The sequence below is a fragment of the Labrus bergylta genome, chromosome 2, assembly GCF_963930695.1.
Source record: "Labrus bergylta chromosome 2, fLabBer1.1, whole genome shotgun sequence".
NCBI lineage: Eukaryota > Metazoa > Chordata > Actinopteri > Labriformes > Labridae > Labrus > Labrus bergylta.
In genome coordinates this window covers 26039493-26047887 of record NC_089196.1, presented here as the reverse complement: position 1 = coordinate 26047887, position 8395 = coordinate 26039493, and positions in this window count along the sequence as shown.

Here is an 8395-nt window from a genome sequence, read left to right as displayed (position 1 = left end):
TTCTCAGGAGGAATCAAGAGGCTGCAGCAAGCCCACCTGGAAGTATTTAGCAAAACATTATTCTGTAGTATATTGTAAAAAAGGTAAGTGTCCATAAAGTGTATTGTCTTACGTTGCACAGAGAATTCTGCAGAATGGATTCCAGACAGAAGAAAAAAAGGAAAATATGGAGGATAGGAAGAGGGGAAAAAAAAAAGGGTGGGTGACCTTTAGAGGACAGACTGTAGATTGGAAAGAGCAGCACCATCCTTTCAAGCTCTCTGCCGAGTCAGAGAGGATTCTGGGCGGCTTAACTGGTAGTAATTAGATGTTACCCGATCTGGATAAGAGGACAGAGCAGTCAGCAAGGGCAGAGTGTGAGAGCAACTGGCCCTGTATTTGTCTGTCTGCTCAGTGTAGCTGAAAAAAATCAAGGCTGCGGTCACACGTTTCAGACAAAATACATACTTACAGTCAGTAGTAAAAAAAATGTCACCACATTTCAGAGAATGTTTTGGCTGTTTTCACCTTCAGCATCTTTTGTAGTTCTCAATAATTCATTCCGTTGATCTACTAAACTGGACATATTATGAAAAATCCACTTTGACAGTGTTTTTGAACATATATTTGGGTAGCCTGAGTGTCCACCGACCCACAAAATCTGAAATAAACCCACCCAGTCCTTTGTTTGTGGTCTGCATAAGTCTGCTAGAAAAAGGAGTGATGTCTACCGGGGGGGGGGGGGGGGCTTACTGCATTTAAAGAGACACACACGTTGTCACACGCTTGTTTATACAGGGTCACAGACCTCCTCTGGTGCTTGATTCATGTTATATTTTGACCAAAGCACAGCACAGATGTTTTAAAAGGTGGAAAAGGGGTATAATATGTCCTCTTAAATTTTATTTATTTGCCATGAATCAGATTCCCTCCACGATGAGATTAAAGATGAAACATCATTTGGCAGGATTCATGAATCAATGTTCAGAGGCTGCTATGTAAAGTTTCTATTAGTTTGAACTGATCCCTTTCATTCACATTGACTCAGCAGCGGGAGGAATTTGAGGTTCAGTTTCTTGTCCAAGGACACTTTGACACGTGACTACAGGAGCTGGGGACTGAATCCCCAAACCTTTTGGTTGAGACAAAAGACTCTACCGCAGAGCCACAGGCGCTAATGCACATTTATGCTGCTGCAATTTGCCCCTTGAAATGTATATAGTTTTTTGAATTGAATACATTTTCTTACTACCTCTGTGAATAAGCATCTGTGTGCGTAGACGAGAAATAAAGGGGGAGGAAGACAGAAATGCTGTGAATGTGAGTGCGGCACGCATCTGTGAATTCGCAGTCTCTCCATGCATGTGTATGTGTCAATGTCGCACTGTATCTGTGTGCGTGTGTGTTCGGTGTGATAACTGAAAGTGAAAATAAATGTCCACATGGGGAAAGGGTGGCTGGTGTTGCTTGATGGTACAACATTATGGCTGTTACGTCTTTGTGTATGTGTATGTGTGTATGTGTCTATGTGTGTGAGGCTATGACAGAGCCGACTTCTTTGACTGAACTTTACCCTCGTGTGCAGCACTATGATTTTACCGAACTTTGATCAGTTAGAGCTTAACCTGAGGCGGGCCTTAAGACAAGTGATTAACAGCTACAACTCGCACACCTGTGCGTCAACTCAGCCAGGCCTGTAGTTGTGCAAATGTATGTGTAACTCTTAAGCCTTAATGAAATCAGAAATGATCACACACATACAGAAGAAAAAAAAAACATACAGTTTTTACAAAGAAAGAAATTAGCTATATAGACCAAAGCTGTAATTTGTACCAGACTGTTAACATGTTTATATGTGGTGTAAAAGTAGCCAGTTTAATATTGGATCTAATGGGGATTCTGTGGTTTAAGCAGCGGCCTCAAGCAGACACTCAAGTAACGTCAGTTTTGCTTTGTTTCATTTTTCAACCTTGAAGGATGACACCAGATATGATTCTCAATCTTCATACTGAAATAAGATCACGTAAGGACACCAGCAGCACAACCCATATCAACATTCTTGTCTGCATAGCTTGCAGCGATATCTTACAGTGACAGCTACATATCACTATTTTTTCATTATTCAGGAAACGGTTTATTTGGTTTTATATCTTGTATTTCAGGGTTGAAATGATGCAGAGCCAGCACTCGCAGGCATTCAGCCATAGAAGCTTACAGCATTGACAGAGATGACCTTAAGAAAGGTGCTATGATACATCATCCGTGTGTCTGTGTGTCACCATGGTTACAGTGACAGAGACCACGCAAACCTGAGTTTTAAAGACACACACAGAGATGTGACTTGCAAAGGTTGAGTTTGTCATGAAAACAAGTTTCAAAAAAATATGTTGCATGTCATTTTTTAATACATTCTTTCATTTTATACATTTATTTTATGAACTATTTTATTCATAAGGGCCTGTGTCCACAGAAAGCATTTATTGGGCTTGCAGCACCAGACACAGGCCCTGACACGGCAAAGATTTCACCCAAACGTTCATTTGTGTGTGTGAAAACACTAACTGTCATAAGTGACCATATTTAACTCTTGTTGTTTACTTTCTTTCACTTTTGATCCTGAAATAAAGATTAGCTGAAGCATTTGCATTTTGCAAAAATGTGCATAACCACCAATTTTTTTTTCTTGTTCAAACACGTTGGGTTTAATTCTCCTGTAAATTTTGTCGATATCATTTGTGGACAAAGTGGGATGAATAAGCTTGTGGAGCCCTCCTTAAGTGGCCCCTCCAGGAACTGCAGTTTTGGGTACTTTGGTGTTCCCTTTGTCTTTGAGCTACAGAGATTTCAACATAGTTTAGAAAGTGTCTTAAAAAATGTTTTCATACCTTTCCTCAATAAATTCAACTGCACAGCACACACTTGGCTTGGAATAACAGTACAATTCAATGGGCACATTCAAATGTGTGTGACAGCAGAATAGCTCTGGGGGTTGTTGTATGTGCCTGGTCCATGGTACCATTGTCTTGGAAGGCATGCTTTTCCACATTTCTTGATGTATATGTTTCAGCTGTGTTGAAAAAACATACACTGGAAACACCTGACAACTTTTTTTTTTACCCAACATCAACATTCCCCTTGATTCATTCTCTCATTGTGTATTCTTTATATGACAAGAGCAGATGCACTGCAGTGATGTAAGCCTCCAACAGTGATGAATAGCTGAAGATGAAACCATTGTAGTTCAAGGGAGGTGTTGGTTTATATGGATTTGAATTTCAAAGCGTTATCTGAACCTTGGGAAAGACCTCCACACACGGATCAAGAGGAAGAGGGGATCATTTCATTTATAATGTTACTTTAGGGTTGCATAATGTGTGCTACAGCAATCTAGCCTGTGGGGCACAGATTTGTCGCAGGAGTTTGCTATGCGACTCGGAGAAAGGCCATAAAGCAGAGATGAAAGGGGCATAGCAGCTGCAATACAATCGCAGAGACATTTATATAAAAAAACGACGGACCACATTTGGTCATAAAGGACAAAACAGTCAGTGCAGCCAAAGAATGAATATGTAACATGCCTATCCCTGTTGTGAAACTGTTGCACCGTGTGAACTCTCTGCGCAAGAATGGTTGCAATGTTTGGAATCAATGAACAGTAGAGATCACCTGCTTTGGTATTCAAAGAATGAAGCTCAACAGTTTCACACGGTAGTGATCAGTGACAAGCCAAAGATAAACAGCATGCTAATGCTTCTTCATCATGTGGTGTGAGCATGATGTCATAATCTCTCCTGCCTGACATTTCCATTTTGAATTATGATTCTTAAAGCTGCATGGGTTGTGCAAAAGTCATGGCGTTCTTATATGTTTTATAATCTTCATCTCTTATTTTGAGTGTTTATAATGCAGTGTTTTGTCACTTTGGATAAAAGTGTCTGTTAAAAGAATGGTAGAATTGTAGATCTTGGGCAAAATGGTTACTGTTTGTGGTTTGGATTGATGTGCTTCTCTGTTTACAATGTGGATTTGTTTGTTTCTATTGTTTGTATCAATGTTAGAGACAGTTGTGTGATGTCATCAGGATTTGTATTCCGCACAAGATTTACCCAAGGCTGCATTTCCTCGCCTTCACTTCTAAGAATATCTCATAGTCACGTTTCCGTAAGATCTATGGATACAAGAGCCACAGAAATCACACAATCTCTCACTCTTAGCCTCAATCATGTCTGATTCTACTTTTAGTTACTTCCTGTCTCAAATGGTTGCATTAGCCGACTCCAATTCCGCAAATGTCACTGATGTTGTTGGAAAGATGTACCCTTTGCGCACACAGCTCACAGAAATACATCACATCACTGCATGATGCACTGAAAATACTTCCACTCACTCATGTCTGGCATTTGATCTCTTCTATGATTCATGATTCACCTCCACGACCCCAACACACCATTTCCTTTCTTCAATCCTCTGGTAGGCTTTTTAGCTTTTAGGGATTTCTTTTTTTATGCCAGTCTTTAATGCCCTTCCCTATATTCTCTCCTCTCTGCCTAGCTTCCTCTTCCACTCTCCACCCTCTTCACATTATCTCTTGTATTTCTATCTACTCCTCTCTCTTCCTCTCTATCGCTGCCTCCTGTGCACATTAGTATTCTGTTCAGTCCCAGTCGGTGTAAGCAGGGAGGCAGTGGCTGTCAGCTCCTCTGGTTTGAACCCACTGGAGTGAGGCATCCCAGCATGGCAGAGCGCTTCGTTCATCAGTGTGCAATTACTCAAGCAAACACACAAACTCACATAGAAACCATCAGCTTAATCTCTACCTATCTGTGTCTCCCATATTCCCGTTCACCCTTCTATCTTGCTCCCTCTTCTGTGAGCTGGTAAGTAGTGCTTTTGCACTGCAAGGTGCCCTGAGTGCAGTTGGCGCTGACAGATTTCATTAGAGCTGTAATGCAGCCTGTCTCAGCGTCTGCCTTGATAAGTCCTGCAGGACAACACAGATCTCAGACATCACGACACAGCAAGCAACAAACAACACAGCTCTCAACAGCACACTGCACAGCATGTTACACACACACAGCATGATGCAGCAAAAAAAAAGGAGAAAGAGGCACAGCGTGACACATCATCTTGACAATCACCTTGAAATTACAAACAGAACAGCTTTATTTACCAAAATGGAATTTCAATGGAAATTCTGTGCAAGTACTCCAGTCAAACAACTGCCATGCATGTGAAATCCAAATGCAACATGATCTCAGCATCCTGCAGGATTGGGATGCACTGCAACATTGTTTTTCACTCTGAAAAATCTGCTGTATCTAAGAAACCCAGATGGCATTTGTAAAGACATTCAAATGTTCAGTGGAGCAGAATATGCTAATTCCCACATCAATGCCAACTCAAGCAAAGCAGGACACTATACAGCTCTTTCTGGGGAAACAAGATTTCAAACAAATCCTCAATGACAGAATAGGTAAACGCCAAAGACTTTCAATACTACATACAGTATATGGTTGCTGCTGGAGCATACCAATTACAGTCATGCCAGTCAAAACATGAAACACATAGTTGACTTTGTGAAATGGTCAAAATTGGTTAAGCAATATAACTACTTTGTAAGCACGGAGGATCATAAACAGATTGGTTTGTATCACAGTTGGATCAGATACACTTTTGGACCAGAAAATAAACATCCTAAGTGATTCTCCATGCATTAATGCCTTGTGATGTAGCACATCTTCTTTTTTTTTTTGCAAAATCACCTTTATCAAATAGTGTCTTTGGTCAGCTTTGACAAGTGACATACGATGACTGCTCACAGTACATGTGTGTACCTGCAAAGCACCTGCTGCAACTCCATGGCAAACAACCGACAGTGAATTTTAAAAGAATGGTGAACATTTTATGGCCAAATTCCAAAACCCCTCTCACATCACTTGTCCATTGCCCGAACATCCATTTGGTCTTCTGAGGCTAATCAGTGTGATACAGTAAACCCAGTAAAATTTGCTGATGGCTACTCAGTCTGTGGTTCAACTTCCTGCATTAAGTAATTGAAATTGAGTTCAGGCTTTTATGCTGTTTCTATATATATTTTTCTCTTGTGTGTTATTATGTCTGGCTGAAAAGGTTGATTTGTGTTACACAAAGCTTAGAGCACATGGTAGGAATACGCATCACACCAGCGATCACACTGCTTTCTGTGTGACCTGTTTGTCCCCATCATCTCCTGTGTTAAAATGATCTGGAAAGGCCTGTAAATCTATTTATTTGGTAAATCAAATTCCCTCTTCAAATGGAGACCTTTCTTTTTCTTTTATTTGTCACTTTTTAACAGCCTGGAATTAATTTCTGTCCCACAAAGCCTTTTCAAGCACTGTGACAGTCTTTTTTAACTGTGGTCCTGTGAGCCTGCAGTGAGGTTCAGATACCCAAATACTCCTACATAAAGCCTTGGGTGTATGAATAATTTCCCGGTAGTCATATTATCTTATTTGAAGGAAGAATGCAGAATTTACAGGAGGTTGTTGTAGGTCACTAATTTTTATAGTTTGTTAGCTGTGAAGAATATATATATATATTTTATAGAGAGCTGCACATGTTTGGTGCAGCCTCTTCTTAATTCTCATATCTCTGCCTGCAATGATTAAGTGAGTCAGACCTGATATTGCTGGTATGCCATTGAGCAACTGATAACTGGTATGGACAGGCTGATGGCATTCAGAGCGATTACTTCACAACAGGAAACATAATAAAAATAGCGTGCATGATGTGTGTGGATGTCAACTCTATTCTTTATTGCTGTACAAATCATCAGCTTATCTCCAATCTGTTGTTTTAATAAAAAATGAAAATAACTTCAACATGTTTCTTATTAGTCATTTATCAGTTAGTCATTTTTTAATAAACTGCATTTTGAACAGTGCTCATTTCATTACTTTCAAAATTTCTGACTAACAGTATAATTAGTACGTTGTAAGACAGTAAAATTTTATCCCGAAAATCATTAAAGAAATTCATTAGATCCATTTGCAATTTAAGATTAGGGGTGTTCCTCGAGACTTATTTAAGTCTGTTAAACGTAAATTTTGATTCCATTCGTCGTCTACTCTAAATTAACTAGGCATCACATGGGATGACAGTGTGTGCAGGTAAACAATGACAAAATGGTATGCCAAGTGTGGCTAATGTTAGCAGTGCTAGCACCACCAGCCTTTGGTTCTTCTTGCAGGTAAACATCTTCGTGCCTATTCTGGTTATTGCTCAAAATAATGTCTAATATCCTGAAACAAAACTGAAAAGCCACTGCAGTGTCGTTGTTATGCCTCTAAAGAATCAAGTGCACCTGTCGAGGAAAGCTGAGACAATGGGGTAAAATGAGCACATCTATCATCTCCTCTGAGCCCTTCCCATCTCTTTACCCCTGATCTGTTTCCTGTTGTGCAGGAAGTACAGCTAAATCCGCTCCACCCACTGGTCAGAGGGTAAACAGTACATTAGAAAGAGAAACAAAGAAAAGTGGGGGGAGGAGTGAGCTTGTGGGTGATCTGTTACCAGGACTAAAAAACCAAGTTACTGAAGAGATAAACTGAATCAAAGTTGGTTTATTAAAAGAAGGTGAAATTAAAAAAAATCAATACATCAAATCAACCAAACAGTTTTGCCAGACTTTACACAGAAATTGAGGTCTCTGCAGCTGCACATTTCTATGAGGCTAGCAACGGCTCATTAACTCAGGAAACAGTCTGGCAGGAAAAAAAAAACTATTGGGTTAATTTGAGCTGCAGGAAGTCTTGTGCTTAGACAGCTAACTCTTTCCTGCTGGAAGGAAAGGTGTGATCACTTACGCACTCACTGATCTGCAGCTGCAGACCCTTTTATGTCCCACCAACAATCCATTGTTGCAGATGTTAGCACAACTGGAGGAAGGGTTTTTCCTTTAACCAACACTGTCTAAAAGGGTTGTCACTGTAAAAATTCTTCCATCCATTATCAATAAGCGATATCACTTGACCCTAGACTATAGGGTCACAGTGGGCACAAGCTATATGCAGCTGACATTAGTATAGATCCTTTAAAGGTTCTGTGTGTAACTTTTTAGATGTATAAATCGTTTTTTTTATCGCCCATTAATAAGCGTACCGGTAACTGATGTGGAAAAGTAGATGTTCACTGTCTATCTGTGTTGCCTGTATAAAAAGTTTCCCCTGGTAGTATTTTCCACGAAACCTCCAGGAAGTGACATTTTATTCTCAACGTCCTCCTCACTCCGCTTACAGAGATCAACTGTACAAACTCATCACACACTCCCGGTCTTCACCTCCACAGCCAGAGGCCGTCTTCCACTCACTTCTATCTGCTCTAGGAGTTCTCAAAGGCGGACAAACTCATCACACACTCCCGCTCTCAGCCAGTG